This window comes from Lissotriton vulgaris, chromosome 2_1, assembly GCF_964263255.1.
Source record: "Lissotriton vulgaris chromosome 2_1, aLisVul1.2, whole genome shotgun sequence".
Taxonomy (NCBI): domain Eukaryota; kingdom Metazoa; phylum Chordata; class Amphibia; order Caudata; family Salamandridae; genus Lissotriton; species Lissotriton vulgaris.
In genome coordinates, this window is record NC_141687.1 from 439222284 (window position 1) to 439237845 (window position 15562).

The following is a 15562-nucleotide window of genomic DNA, read 5'->3' on the forward strand; positions in this document are numbered from 1 at the left end:
TCAAAGGGCGCTGCCAGAAAAGTGCAAGGAGGCCTTAAACGGCTAAACAAAACATGCATGGACATAAACAATCGTGTCTCCATGATTGAAGGGCGCACGGAATGTTTAGAAACTGAAGTCACTGTGGTTAAAAAACAGAGTGAAGCCAACACTGCTTGCTTGGTTGATGTCATGGCAAAACTTGAGGAGCAAGAAAATCGCCAGCGAAGGAACAACCTACGCCTGCTTGGCATCCCGGAGGGCAAAGAGGGGGAGGATCCCAGAAGGTTCATCATCAAGCTACTACACGACGGAACATTCGAACTGGGACTGGGACCGAGAAGTGCAAAGGGCCCACCGCTTTCTCTTCAACGTCCCTTCAACGTCAGAAGACAAGGTGATGGCAACAGAAACACAGAAAGCGGGCACCCAAGGGTGTTCCTAGTTTACTTTGGAAACTTTCTTCTGAGACAGCTCTTTTATGACCAAGCCCATCCAAACTCTAAAAAAGGGGCTAATGGCATTAGCTTTTTCGCAAAACCTGACTTCTGCCACCTGACTGTTGAGCGAAGATGGCGTTTAAGACAGCTGATCTCACCATTTCAGCAGCTGGGAGCAGAAGCTTACCTTATGAATCCTGCCAGGTTCAAAGTCATTATTAATGCAGGCCCCAAGATATTTCTGTTAGAAATCAAAGCTGGGGAGTACCACTACCTAGAAGAGATTAAATCTAAACAGGGGCCCAGATAAGGAAACCCAAAGGGGTAAAGGAGCACAAACACAGACTCAAACTTCTTTCTGCTCTGCTAAAACTGTAATGCTTGGTATTTGGTATTTGGTGTTAATGCTTTATCTATGCTTCCGCACTTGTGTTTTTTCTGCACTTGTAATCACTCTAGGGCCTCCTGCGTCGATTAAAACTCAGCTCACTGTAAGCTAGCTTAGTTCTTCGTAAGATTCAAACCTTAGAAACGCAGGGGTAACCTAGCCGCACTAGACTTTAAATTTACTTTGGCGTGGTGGGCGGCTGACCTTCACTTATGACAACCATCATTCAGGTAATACCTGATTGCTCTGAGAAAAAGGGGTGTGGGGGGACGTGGGGGGGCGCTCAAAGGGAGGACAGCAGGTATCGGGGACCCTTTTACTCGTACCGTCATTTACTTACTCATACACATACACAAAAGGCAGAGTGTGGATCAGTTTAAAGAGAAGGGAGAGGAAGAAGGGGAAGGGAGATCAACTGACGCAAGAGACTTTCAGATGCCTTTTTCGCTTAAAATATATCACTGGCTAAAAAAGGAGTTCTTAGGTTTATTTCGGCTAGTATTTGTGGGCTGAACGACTTTGGGAAAAGACAAAAAGTAGCACAAGGATTACGGTCACTAGGGGGGGGACATTATATGTCTCCAAGAAACTCATTTGGAAGGCTCACAGAAACAACTCTTGTATACACTAGGGTATAAAATCATAAGTGCCACTACCAAGGAGCAAGGACAAAGGGGGTAGCAATCCTCGCGGAAAGAGGATTGCCTATTAAAAATCCAAAAGTTAAATCTGACGCACTTGGCAGATGGGTGATCGCGGAATGTCACATGCCCAAAGGCCCCCCCTTTCACTATATGTTCCATCTATGGCAGCAACGTAGATGACCCTAGTATCATCAACCAGATCTCCGGGGAGCTAGCCCACTGGCCCATCCCTATAATCTTGTGTGTGGATCTTAACATTAACTTGCTACATCATCAAGAAATAGGGAGTAAATGGAACTACAAAGGTAGAAAACCCCTGATTTATAGTGCACTAACCAACTTAGCACAGGCACACGGGCTCTACGATGTATGGGCCAAACTCAACTCTACACAGCCCGGGTACACATATTACTCATTCCCACACCGAACGTTTGCTAGGTTAGAATATTTCTTGATTTCGTCTTCCCTAGTAAACAAATGTGCAATTGGTTTAGCTCCACGCTTCATGTCAGACCATAATTCGCTCATCCTGACCATTGGGGGGCTTGAGAACTGGAAAGATATCCCCAGGTGGAGCTTTGAGAAAGCGCTTCTACAGGACGCTAGCTACTGGATCCATATGCAAACTTGGATTGAGGAATTTCTTGAGCTAAACCTTGCGTCAGCCACTGACATGGTAGTATGGGACACACTATAAGCTGGTATGCGGGAGGAGACGCTGAGATTTTCAATCAGGAAAAACAAAATAGAAAAACAGCTAATAATGAATCTGCAAGCGAAACTAACAAACGCAGAAACCATGTTAATTCAAAGGGTTCAAAGTGGAATGGAGACGGAGAATATTCAAGCTGAAGTAGCACTTATCAAGGCTGAAATAGGCGCAGTTTTCTCAGAAAAAACAGCAGCCAAATGGGCGGCTGCACGCGAAACACTATATGAGTGTAGCAACAGTATTGGCCACCACCTCGCAGTCAGAACTAGGCAAAAAACTGTAGCCAGCGAAATATGTACAATCCGCCTACCCTCAGGGATAGAAACTAGTGACCCCAACAAAATTCAAAAGGACTTTCAAGACTTCTACGCAGTGCTCTACTAGGGAGTACATAATCAGCTAGCCGACCAGGTAGAGCTCGAAATTACTAGCTACTTGCAAGATATAGAACACAGGCAGCACGATCCAGGTGACTGCGCTCAGCTGGAGACTACTCCAACGTGGGATGATATTTTAGTGGCCCTAACCAGTCTACCTGACGGCAAAGTGGCTGGTATAGATGGTATCCCTGTCGAGTTCTATAAAGTCTTTGCACCCCAAATTAAACACATTTTTCTTAATTTGATCACCGCAATATTCAACGAAGGACCACCCCCGGGTACTGGTCCAGTACAATAATCTCCATATTCCCTAAGAAAGATAAACTTCCGACAGAAATGGGATCATACATGCCTATGACCCTAATAAACTGTGACTCTAAGGTTTACTCCAAACTACTGGCAATCAGATTATCTTCAGTAATAGAATCCCTGGTTTCAAAATGGCAACATGGATTTATTCCAAAGACGGGTACTACTGAGCATATACGGAGGGCTATCACTCTGTTTGATGCCGCACAGGTGTCAGGAGACCCGATGTCCTTGATTTTGCTAGATGCCGAGAAGGCCTTTTGATTGGGTCTCCTGGCAGTTCCTGTGGAGTATCATGAAGAGAATGGGCTTTGGTCTGAAATTTACACAGGCAGTTCAAGCTTTATATCACCACCCAATGGCCTGCGTAGTAATAAAGGGAGGCTCCCTAAGAACTTTAGCATATCATGGGGTACCAGGCAAGGCTACCCCTGCTCCCCCTTACTTTTCCTAATTAGGAAAAATTGAAAAAAATCTGGTAATTTTAGCAATGAGAACACAGAGATTAAACACCAAGATTTTGGCAGAATTATTTATTATTAAGGCTCCCAGTTTTCCGTTTTTACTGATTTTTACAGATAAATACAGACAGAAAACAATGTGTTTCCTGACTGTATTTATTTTTAAAAGCGGAAAAATACTGAAAATGTTGATTTTAATTAGTGACTTTTCATGCTGTTTGTTTTGAATTCCTAGACAACAGATGAGCAGATAGATAGCATAGAGAGTTAAAAAACAGAATAAGATATGTTGAATACAGGCTTTTGTAATAATTCATTTGTAATAAATTGTGTATATTTGAATGTGGGGGTAGTGTTCAGCTATATTTGTTAGCTGCATTTGCAAAAACCTGACAGGCATTAAACTATGAGTGCAGTTTATCATTTAAATGCATGTGGGAATGTACCAAATTTGACTCCACTTATTTGCAAACCTCAAAATAAATATGGATAAATACTAATAAGATGGCCAAAAAATAAATATGGATAAATACAGACGGAAATGTTACAAAAATAAGTATCATAAAACTGGGAGCCCTATTTATTAACAGCTAAATTACAGGTGCAACATTTTAAAACTATCTTCTTTTCGCCAAGTGGGGCACAGGTGAGGGGACTACTTGTCGATGGTGCTCCAAGTTTGGTGCCGACTATATTCTCATGTTTGCCACCTGCCAAAAACTAGCCCCTATTCTGTCTAGAGTACAGGAATTCCTGAGAAAAGCTCAGAACTTTATACTGACCCCCCACAACAATCATGCTTGGGATGTGTGAAACACCTAGCCGGACTAAAGGAGGGGCACTGGTGTTTGTAGCCATGACTGTGTGGAGGATCTGTGTCGCTTCAGGATGGAAAGAAGTAGACCCCCCCATCATTCTCTCAACGGCTAGCCAGGCTAATGGCGACGTATTATCTTGAAAAATCTCTATATGTCAAAATAATTTTGAATGCAGATATCAAAAAGTAACAATGACAGAAGTGCCATCGAAGAACAGCCTTATAACAATATAATCTCAAATTTCATCAGTAATGTGCTGGAGTTGTATCTCTGCTAATTCCCATCTCTTCCCGCCATCTTGACTTTTCTTAGTCTGAATTAATTTACGCCTTATCCCACATTCAGCCCGCAGCCACCATATGTATTCTCGCAGCCAATGGTCATTTTTAGGAATTGTGGAGGTGATACAGCATTTTGCTATACATTTCTTTGCAGTTACTAACCCCAGTACACCCATATTTACAGCATGTTTAGTCATCTAAGTGCACGTTATTAAACCCAACAAGTATACTTGGCTAGAACATTGTGTAAATTCAATGCTGCCAAATCCTTCAGAATTTTAATGACATCTTCCCAAAACTTCTGTATCCCCTGGCATTCCCAACACATATGTATATACGTTCCAACGTTGTACCTAGATTTTGGGCAGGTATCTGGTTTAGCAGGGTCCAACCTATGTATCCAGCTTGGCATAACATAGTCCCTTTGCACACAGTTATAGTGGACGAATTTGTATCTCCCGTTAAAGGAGACTCTTTTGCAATTTCTCAGTATATCCTTCCTTTCTGCATCTTGAAATGCTTCACCTATGTCTGCCTTCCATTGTGATCGTAGTACGTCTATACGAGGTGTATCCTTTGGTAGGATTATTAAATATAGCCTGGTAATAAGCTTACCTTCCCACATATATCTAGCAAGGCCTCGTTGAGGAGAAGTGTTTCTGGTTCCTACTGGAACCCTTCCCAGGTCTTATTAATGCTGCTGTTGCTAATCCTGCATAAGCCAATAAACAGCTTCCTACCAGATCCCATTTAGCACAAACCGCAGCATAATTCATCAACCGGCCATCCTCATATAAATCTCCTATTTTACGTGGAGTGCTATCCTCCCTCCGGTGTTGTAAGAACACCAGTAGCATAGAACTAATATCTTGTTAACCATCGCACCAGCTGCTGTAGGTATAAATAAGTGCCATTTTTACCTTTCGTTACTTGTTCCCATATATCCAGCAATGTGCAAATTTGTAATGGAAGTATTTTTCTCTTTTTTTCTGTAGACTAATGGTAAAGGCTAACAATTTATGTGGTCTGAGCAGCTTTGCCAACATGCCTGTTACAGGATTAATATATTGGTCCATGAATCACCTGGTGAGATACTGTGAATGGGAGGTCTGATAACAACTCCTGAAATCTGTGGCCTGCAGTCATCCACTATTCCATGATAGCTGCAGTACCTTTAACCCCTTCGCTGCTAGGCCTTTTCCCCTCCTGTGCTAAGCCTTTTTTTGGCTCATTTGGGGTAGTGCGCGCTTAGGACCCTGTACCTTTTTGACGACATAAGGTATCCACGCCAATTTTGTGTCCTTTTCTTCCAACATCATGGGGATTATAAAGATACCCAGGGTTTGTGGATTCCTTTAGAGGGGTCCCAGAAATTAAGCAAAATACAGTAACATTATTTGTTTTTTTCAGAAAAATGGGGAAAATGGGCTGCAAATGAAAGCCTCTGGGTTTTTACCTGCAAATGTTATCAAAAAAGGGTTTGTGGGGCTAAAATCACCATTTTCCCAGCTTTTAGGGAATGACAGTCTTTTGTCAAAGAACCAACATTTTTCACACAGTTTTGGCATTTGTCTGGGACATAGCCAATTTTTGCTATTTTTAGTGCTTTCAACCTCCTTCCAGTTAATGGTAAAAATGAGTATGAAAGCAATAATGGATCTTGAAAAGCTATACATTTTAGAAAAGTAAACAAAATTCTGAATTCAGAAAGGCATCATTTGTCTAAATCGATGAAGGTTTCTTTATAGAAACTAACAGTTAAATTAAGGAAAAATTGAAAAATAGTTGAAAAAAAAGCCTTTTGTGTCAACATTTTCACCTGTAACTTCTTGTAATTATGACTGCTCTGTGAAAGCAATATACCATTACATCCGCTGGACCTTCCTGATTGTGCGTATATATAGGACTTGCAGGTTCACCAAGAACCTGACGAACCCAGAGTCAAAAACTGTGCAGCAACTTCCAATGTTATTTTATTATGTACCAGTTATAGTGTAATTATTCTTGGAAAATGTATACATGGAAAAATCGGCATGAAAGACACCTATGTATTTCTGAAATGGGTTCAAATTATAGAGTTTAGAAACAGTACATATTTGCACATTTTCAAAATTTGGAGTACTCATACTAGCTTGTGAATTATTGGTAATTTTTCAAAATGACCTCTTTTTTACACAATGTCTTTCATTTGGAAGGGAGAAATGAATGAAAACTCAATCGGTAATAACAGTTGATTTACAAATCTGAATTCCCCTAAGTCTCCTGATAAAAACGGTACCTCACTTGTGTGGGCCTGCTTGTGCCTGCGACAGGAAACAGCACAAAACGCAATGTTCTCAATTACCCAGTGAAAAAGGAACCTTTTTTGGCAAAGTGCCTAGCTGGAGTTTTTGAACCCTAGCTCTGCCGGTACCTAGGGAAACCTAGCAAACCTATACATTTTTGAAAACTAGACACCCAGGGGAATCCAGGATGTGGTGACTTGACTGCCTCCCACTAGGTTATGTTACCCAGAATCCCTTGCAAACCTAAAAGATTGACAAAAAAACACATTTTCTCCACATTTTGTGGTGGAAAGTTCTGGAATCTATGTGGATCCACAGATTTCCTTCCACCCTGCATTCCCCAAAGTCCTCTGAGAAAAATGGGTCGGCCTAGTGTCTGCGACAGGAAACTGCGCAAAACGCAACGTGGTCACACCTCAATTTCACAGTGAAAAATGACCCTTTTTTAGCAAAGTGCGCAGCTCTAGTTTTTTAACCCTAGCTCTGCTGGCACCCAGGGAAACCTAGCAAACCTATACCTTTTTGAAAAGTAGACACCCAGGGGAATCCACGATTGAGAGACTTGACTGCCTCACACTAGGTTCTGTTACCCAGAAACCCTTGCAAACCCAAAAAATTGACAAAAAATCACATTTTCACTACATTTCTGTGGTGGAAAGTTCTGGAATCTGCGTGAATCCACAGATTTCCTTCCACCCTGCATTCCCCAAAGTCTTCAGAGAAAAAATGGTACCTCACTTGTGTGGGTCGGCCTTGTGCCTGCGACAGGAAGCGGCGCAAAACGCAACGTGGTCACACCTCAATTTTGCAGTGAAAAAGGAACCTTTTTTGGCAAAGTGCCTAGCTGTAGTTTTTGAACCCTAGATCTGCCGGAAACTAGGGAAACCTAGCAAATCTGTACATTATTGAAAAGTAGACACCCAGGGGAATCCAGGATGGGGTGACTTTACTGCCTCTCACCAGGTTCTGTTACCCAGAATCCCTGGCAAACCTAAAAAAGTGACAAAAAAACCCATTTTCTCCCCATTTCTGTGGTGGAAAGTCCCGGAATCTGCGTGGATCCACAAATGACCTTCTACCCTGCGTTTCACAAAGTCTTTCAAGAAAAATGGTACCCCACTTGTTTGGGTTGGCCTAGTGCCTGCGACAGAAAACAGCGCAAAACGCAACGTGGTCACTCCTCAATTTCGCAGTGAAAAGGGAACCTTTTTTGGCAAAGAGCCTAGCTGTAGTTTTTGAACCCTAGCTCTGGCGGCACCTAGGGAAACCTAGCAAACCTATACATTTTTGAAAACTAGACACGCAGGGGAATCCAGGATGGGGTGACTTGACTGCCTCCCACCTGGTTCTGTTGCCCAGAATCCCTTGCAAACCTAAAAATTGACAAATAAAAACACTTTTTCTCCACATTTCTGTGATGGAAAGTTCTGGAATCTGCGTGGATCCACAAATTTCCTTCCAACCTGCATTTTCTCCCTCTGCACTAAAATTGATTTTAATGGCAATGGTCTTATCGCGACTGGATTTTGGGAACATTGTGTATAACGGTGTCCCCGCCTGTGCCCTTCGACGCCTCCAGTTAGTACAAAATCAGTCGGCCCGCCTGATTTTTGGGCTACCCAAATCCCACCACATCACTTCCACGCTCAAATCACTTCACTGGTTACGCATTAAAGAACGGGACCTTTTTAAGCTGGGCTGTACGACCCTTCAGGCTTTAGCAAGGTCCGCCCCCGCATTTATCTCTTCTGCCATCACGGCTTACCGCCCTGGCAGAGAGCTACGCTCCTCCACCAAGTCCCTCCTCCCTGTACCTCGCTTTAAGAAAAGCCGGTCGGGAGGCTTGAAAATGTCTTTTCTTGCCCCTACCTTTTGGAACGCACTCCCCTTTGCTGTCAGATCTGCTCCTTCCTACATTGAGTTCCGAAAGGCTCTCAAAACTCCAACAAGCTTTCCCATCCTAGTCCTTGCGCTCCCTTCATTGGGTTTTCAGTTTCCCCCCAGCGCCAAGAAACCGCATGGTAGACGTGCGCTTTATAAATTCTTTTAAATTCAAATTAAATTCAAATTCAAGAAAACACATTTTCACCATATTTCTGTGGTGGAAAGTTCTGACATCTGCATGGATCCACAAATTTCCTTCCACCCTGCGTTCCCCAAAGTCCTCTGAGAAAAATGGGTCGGCCTAGTGTCTGCGACAGGAAACTGCGCAAAACGCAACGTGGTCACACCTCAATTTCACAGTGAAAAATGACCCTTTTTTAGCAAAGTGCGCAGCTCTAGTTTTTTATCCCTAGCTCTGCTGGCACTCAGGGAAACCTAGCCAACCTATACCTTTTTGAAAAGTAGACACCGAGGGGAATCCACGATTGAGAGACTTGACTGCCTCAAACTAGGTTCTGTTACCCAGAAACCCTTGAAACCCAAAAAATTGACAAAAAATCACATTTTCACTACATTTCTGTGGTGGAAAGTTCTGGAATCTGCGTGGATCCACAAATGTCATTCCACTCTGCGTTTCCCAAAGTCTTCAGAGAAAAATGGTACCCCACTTGTATGGGTCGGTCTAGTGCTTGCAACAGGAAACGTCGCAAAACGCAACATGGTCACACCTCAATTTTGCAGTGAAAAATTACCCTTTTTTGGCAAAGTGCCTAGCTATAGTTTTTGAACCCTAGCTCTGCCGGCACCTAGGATAAACTTAGCAAACCTATACATTTCTGGAAATTAAACACCCGGGGGCTTCCAAGGAGGTATGGCTTGCGTGGATCCCCCAATGTCCCTTTACCCAGAATCCCTTGCAAACCTCAATTTTAGCTGAAAAAAAATCAGTTTTTTCACACTTTTTTTGTGTGGGAAAGTGTGGCATCACCGGGCTCACACAAATTTCCTACCACCCAGCGTTCCCCCAGGTCTCCCTATAAAAATGGTGTCTCACTTATGTGGGAGTCGCAAGTACCCTCGACAGGCAGGGGCCCAAAAACGTAGTGAGGCAACATCAAAATTGCCTATCTAAAATCTACCTGCTTTTGCAAGGGAGTCACTTGAGTTTTTGGCCCCGTGCTCGACGGGCATCTAGGGAAACCTACCAAACCAACACATTTCCGGAAAGTAGACACGCAGGGGCTTCCAAGGAGGTATGGCTTGCATGGATCCCCAACGTCCCCTTACCCAGATTCCCTTGCAAACCTCAATTTAGCTGGAAAAAAACAGTTTTTTCACACTTTTTTGTGTGGGAAAGTGTGGCATCACCTGGCTCACACAAATTTCCTACCACCCAGCTTCCCCCCAGGTCTCCCTATACAAATGGTGCCTCACTTGTGTGGGAGGCGCAAGTACCCGAGACAGGCAGGGGCCCAAAACGTGTTTTGATAGGCAATCTCGATGTTGCCGCCAGCCAAGCACCAGTCCACACACACCGCCAGCCAAGCACCAGTCCACACACACCGCCAGCCAAACGCCAGTCCACGCACACCGCCAGGCAAGCCCAAGGCCACGCACACCGCCAGCCAAGCACCAGTCCACACACACCGCCAGCCAAACGCCAGTCCACGCACACCTCCAGCCAAGCGCCACTCCAAGCACACTGCCAGCCAAGCACCATTCCAGGCACACCGCCAGCCAAGCACCATTCCAGGCACACCGCCAGCCAAGCACCTATCCAAACACACCGCCAGTCAAGCATCAGACCACACACACCACCAGCCAAGCACCAGTCCACACACACCACCAGCCAAGCACCAGTCCACACACACCGCTAGCCAAGCGCCAGACCACGCACACCGCCAGACAATCGCCACTCCACGCAAACCAACATCACATTTAATTTTTTTTTTTACATAAATAAAAAAACACAAACAAATTGCAAATTGATACTAATGTACTAACACAGCAACTAAAACTAAATACACTACACAAATGCCAACTTTGAAACTGAACAGAAATTATTAAACAATAGAGTCCAGGCAGTTCACTTTACCACTCATGGATGCTCCCAAAAATTATTTTGCCTGTGGTACATTCTAAAACAAGCAGGCACACATAGCCCAGGGTTAGAAGGACACTCGGGCAGTACATACGAACCTCCTTCTGCAAACCTCTTTGCCAACAGACTCTACATCTCTGACTGGGAAAGTCTTTTGAGGATGTAGGAGGAATGTGAGCAGGAAAGTGGCAATCTAGCAACATCCTCCACCACTCCAACTCTAGGAACACTTGCCTGTTTTACCAAAACAAGGCTGCCTATTACAGACTCCTGAAACTTTACAAAAGTCATCTTTTACTGAGGACAAGATTCCTGGAAAACAACAAAAGCATTAAAGATTGCCAAGTGGAAAAGATGGATAGCCAACTTCTTGTACCAAATGTAAGCCTAACGAAGAGCAGCATACGGTTCCAACCTCTGATCTACTCTGTCAACACCACCCATGTGCCTATTATAGTCTAAAATGCATACAGGTTTGCGCGCTTCAGCAACCTCACCCCAAACAGTCACTGGTTCAGTGCTTTCATCATGGATGGTACTCAACATGTAGACATCTCTCCTGTCTCAAAACTTCACCGCTAGAAGCTCCTCGCAACGCAATGCACTGCACTGTCCCCGGTCAAGCTTTTGAAGAACAAGTTCTTTTGGGAAACCTTTACGGTTAGAGCGGAATGTGCCACAAGCAACAGTGTCCACTTTGGCCAATTCCCTGAACAACCGCACACCAGTGTAGAAGTTATCTACATATAAATGATGGCCTTTGTTAAATAATCCTCTACCAACTTCCCACACAATTTTCTCAGTCACTCCAAAAGTGGACGGACAACCAGGGGAGGTAATCCTGGATTCCTTACCGGTGTACACCCTGAAATTAGAGACATATCCAGTCCCATTGGGGGCAGAAAGGCCAAATTAAAAAAACGATCTGCCCCCAGAGGGGGCAGAATATATTTAAAAAAGAAGCCCTAGTGGTCGCTTCCGATTTTACTAAAAACAATTCCCTGGCTCTAGCGGGCTTTTCTGCCCCCCCTGGGGCAAGAAAAGCAAAAGAAATCAGTTTGTCTGTCCCCAGGGGGGTAGAATATATATATTTTTTAAATTGGGCCCCCAGGAAGGGACCTTTGCCCAAAGGGTCACTTCCATTTAAAAATAAAAGATTTCCCTGGTGTTTAGTGGTGTTTTCTGCCCCCCGGGGGCAGAAAGGTCAAATAAAAAAAACGATCTGCCCCCAGAGGGGGCAGAATATATTTTTATAAAAATATGGGCTCATGGAAGCGACCATTGCCCAAGGGGTCGCTTCCGATTTCTCTGTAAACAAATTCCCTGGGTCAAGTGCGCTTTTCTACCACCCCCCCCGCCCCTCTGGGTCCAGAATCGACAAAAAAACGGCCGATCTGCCCCCAGGGGGGGGGGGGGCTGAAAAGTCTGAAAATATATTGGCCCCTTAGGAAGCAACCCTTGGCCAAGGGGTCGCTTCCTGTACAAATAAAAAAAAAAATCCCTGGTGTCTAGTGGGGCATTCCTGGTGCACGATCGCGACGCTGTGAAGATCGTGCACCAGGAATGCCCTGCATTGAGACATCAGGAGAGGAAACACTGTTTCCTCCCAACCGATGCCTCAAGGCACTCAGAAAAGATGCCCGCCCCACCGGAGAGCCAAAACCTATCTGCTCTCCCTGGATGCACTGGAAACAAATGGTTTCCAGCGCGTCCTGATGACGTGCGCTGTGCGTGCTGACGTCATCAGGAAGCGTGGGGGGGTTCGCGGGTGGCAGCAGAAATGCTTCCGCTGCCATCCCTGTTGGTGTGGGTACGATCAATGCCCCAAAATGCTTAGTAGGTGTCCTCTGCAATCTAATATCATTGAAAGCTATATCCCCTAGTTGCGGTGAACGTTAATAACTGATTTATCTGTATTCAACATGAATCCAGAGTGGGCCCCTTCTTCCTTAATGATGTTATATACTATAGCGTAGGAAACTGGAAAACGTCCCACAGGTTTACCGCAAGATGGGTAGGAAATGGAGTAGTAGACTGAAATGCGTTTTTGCAATACCTAGCAATACCAGTAATATACTTCTATTAGTTGTCAGGACATAGAATACAAAATATACGCTCAAACTTATACTTATTATACCACCAGAAATTGTAAATGTAATTGCATTACAGCACCGTCACATACAGCGTCTTAAAAGGTAAACAAACGACGCAAATATATTACGTGACGTCACGTGACAGCCCGTCGACCAATCACGACGGTTAAGTCTTACCGCCCAATAAGATTGCCCTTAACATAAATAGGGATTCCCTTTACCTGCGAAGTTACTTTCGCTTACACGGTAAAGAGAAGATCAACGACGACGGTAGTGGGAGCAGGGAGGCCGAATTAAAAGCTCAAGGTAAGATGATCCAGCCCGAACGCCTGCAACCCGTTTCCCTTTATGCTAAAACTCCCCTTTAGAAACACTTGGGATAGTTAGACCTTTATTGTGAAACCGCGCTAATCCAACTCTGAATCACTTTTTATAAGTAGTATGTTTAAACATAGTCAAGGGGTGGATTATTTGCCCAGTACTTAGTTCGATTATTGTTGGAACTCGACAAATTATTTATTTACCATATAACATTCCAACAATTGATAATACATGTTGTATAATGTCGAAAGACATCTAACATTAAAGGGGGCTTGTTCTGTTTGCCTTAAAACACACAGTGGCAAGATTAATAAATAGTGTAAGACCACATTCTCCAGACAAATGCTTGTAGCAAATGCTCCATGCGCAAAATAGATAATACAACTATAAACTCCTGATATATAGTGAAATTAGACTATTAACAACGCATTACCGATACAGCTAGACACCTGAGGTCTGACTATTGAATTTTATTGGATAAAGCTGTTTTTCAAATATGAACCCAGATTGGAACCCCAAAATAGATAATTTATCTTATCCTTTTTCCAAAGAACCAGTGGCAGGACAATGCCCACCTCGAATTGAATGTTAAATAGCTGTTACACCAGCATAGTGAAAAGCAAGTGCATCATACACTACTGCCAGTAATTTAAACCTGGGTAAGTACAAATATGTGGTTGATCTATTTAAGTAGACCAGTAGACCAATGGCTATCACTCCCTATTTGCAATAAACTAATAGGAGCTTTCATTTTCAGCAACACAGGAAATAATTTATCGGTGGCTCCTACTACCAGAACAAGATTTATCCTCATAAAATCTTAAGGTAGTTTTCTTCTATTTACAATTATAACCTTTTCCCACTGTTAGTTCCTATATACATATAGCTCAAATTTAAAACACGACCTTACTGCTATTTACAGATACCGTGAGGAAATATAGAACTACAAGAGGAACTATTTTCAGTCCCTATACCGGATTTTACAACCGCCAAAGTGCCCTCCTGGATTTATTGTGAGGCTACTTAAACCATTAAGGTAATTTCTGATGTGGGTAGAACAATCTCAAAATCTATCGCTTTGCATAACGGCAACCCACCAATAAGTGTCCTATATAAGTACTTAGACACTCCCATTAATACCACCTATGCATAGTAATTTTAGAGTGGGCAATCCGACCCACATAAGTGATTTCCTATATCACTATGATAATTAACATAGTGACCCACGAAATGGTAATAGTACAAATGCGCTATGCACTTTAGCAATACCTTACTAAACCACCTTTCTTAGCAATCGTTATGTACAACAACAGCACCTGTTGTCAAATGTTATAGCGGAAGAAAATGTGTTGTTTTAGAAAATGATTCTGTAAAAATTTTTTGGGTTTGATATGATTAGTAATTGTATGTTTCCTTCTAGAACTTGGTCCTGAAGAAGGTTGTCTATCTCACTGTAACCGAAACGCCGCGTCGACCCCTGTTCTTTTGAACTTTTTAACCTGAATGCTTATGTGCTGTTTCTTCTTTTTTTTTAAATTTTTTAATAAATGTAACAACATGCAATATGTATGTTTTTTAATGATTTGTTATAATTGTGTTTGATAATGTACCTTTTGCGAATAATTTGACAAATATATATATATTTTTCTAAAACATTATTCTCCGATTTGTTTTTCTACATTTGATGGTTTGTGTGCATGAATGCAATTACATTTACAATTTCTGGTGGTATAATAAGTATAAGTTTGAGCGTATATTTTGTATTCTATGTCCTGACAACTAATAGAAGTATATTACTGGTATTGCTAGGTATTGCAAAAACGCATTTCAGTCTACTACTCCATTTCCTACCCATCTTGCGGTAAACCTGTGGGACGTTTTCCAGTTTCCTACGCTATCTCCCCTGTCCCAAAGTTGACAGTTAAGGGGGCCTCCTTTACTTTATTGATTTATTGTGTTATATACTATAGGCCATGTTTGTTCAGAGTCCTGTGAAGTCAACAAGATATTATCAGCATGTAAGAACTGGGACCACCAGCTCTCAAGGGGGTAGCATGGCTCGAGCAGGAAGGCAGCCAGGGGCTTGCGTGTAAAGCAGCTACTTAACACACACATCCAATGAAACACACAGTGGCGCAATAATGGAGACCAAACCAGTAGTTGTATTTGAAAGAAATCAAGATCTTTTATATAGGCTTTCAAATAGAGCGATGCATTATTAATTCATTAGACTTTCAGGTAAGCATTTCATTAAGACATTTCATGAATCACGTTCAGGTTGCATTTCCTATGAATGGGTGAACATTTCATTAAAATAATAACCAGCTCATCTAGCAATGAAACACTAACTAACCCCGCCTGTCGCATCAGACTCTTTGACAGGCAAAGGGGTAACTGTATAAACCTGGAGGACCCTACAAGAAGCAACTATAGTAATGCGTTTAAGTAACACATCAAACCTCTCAT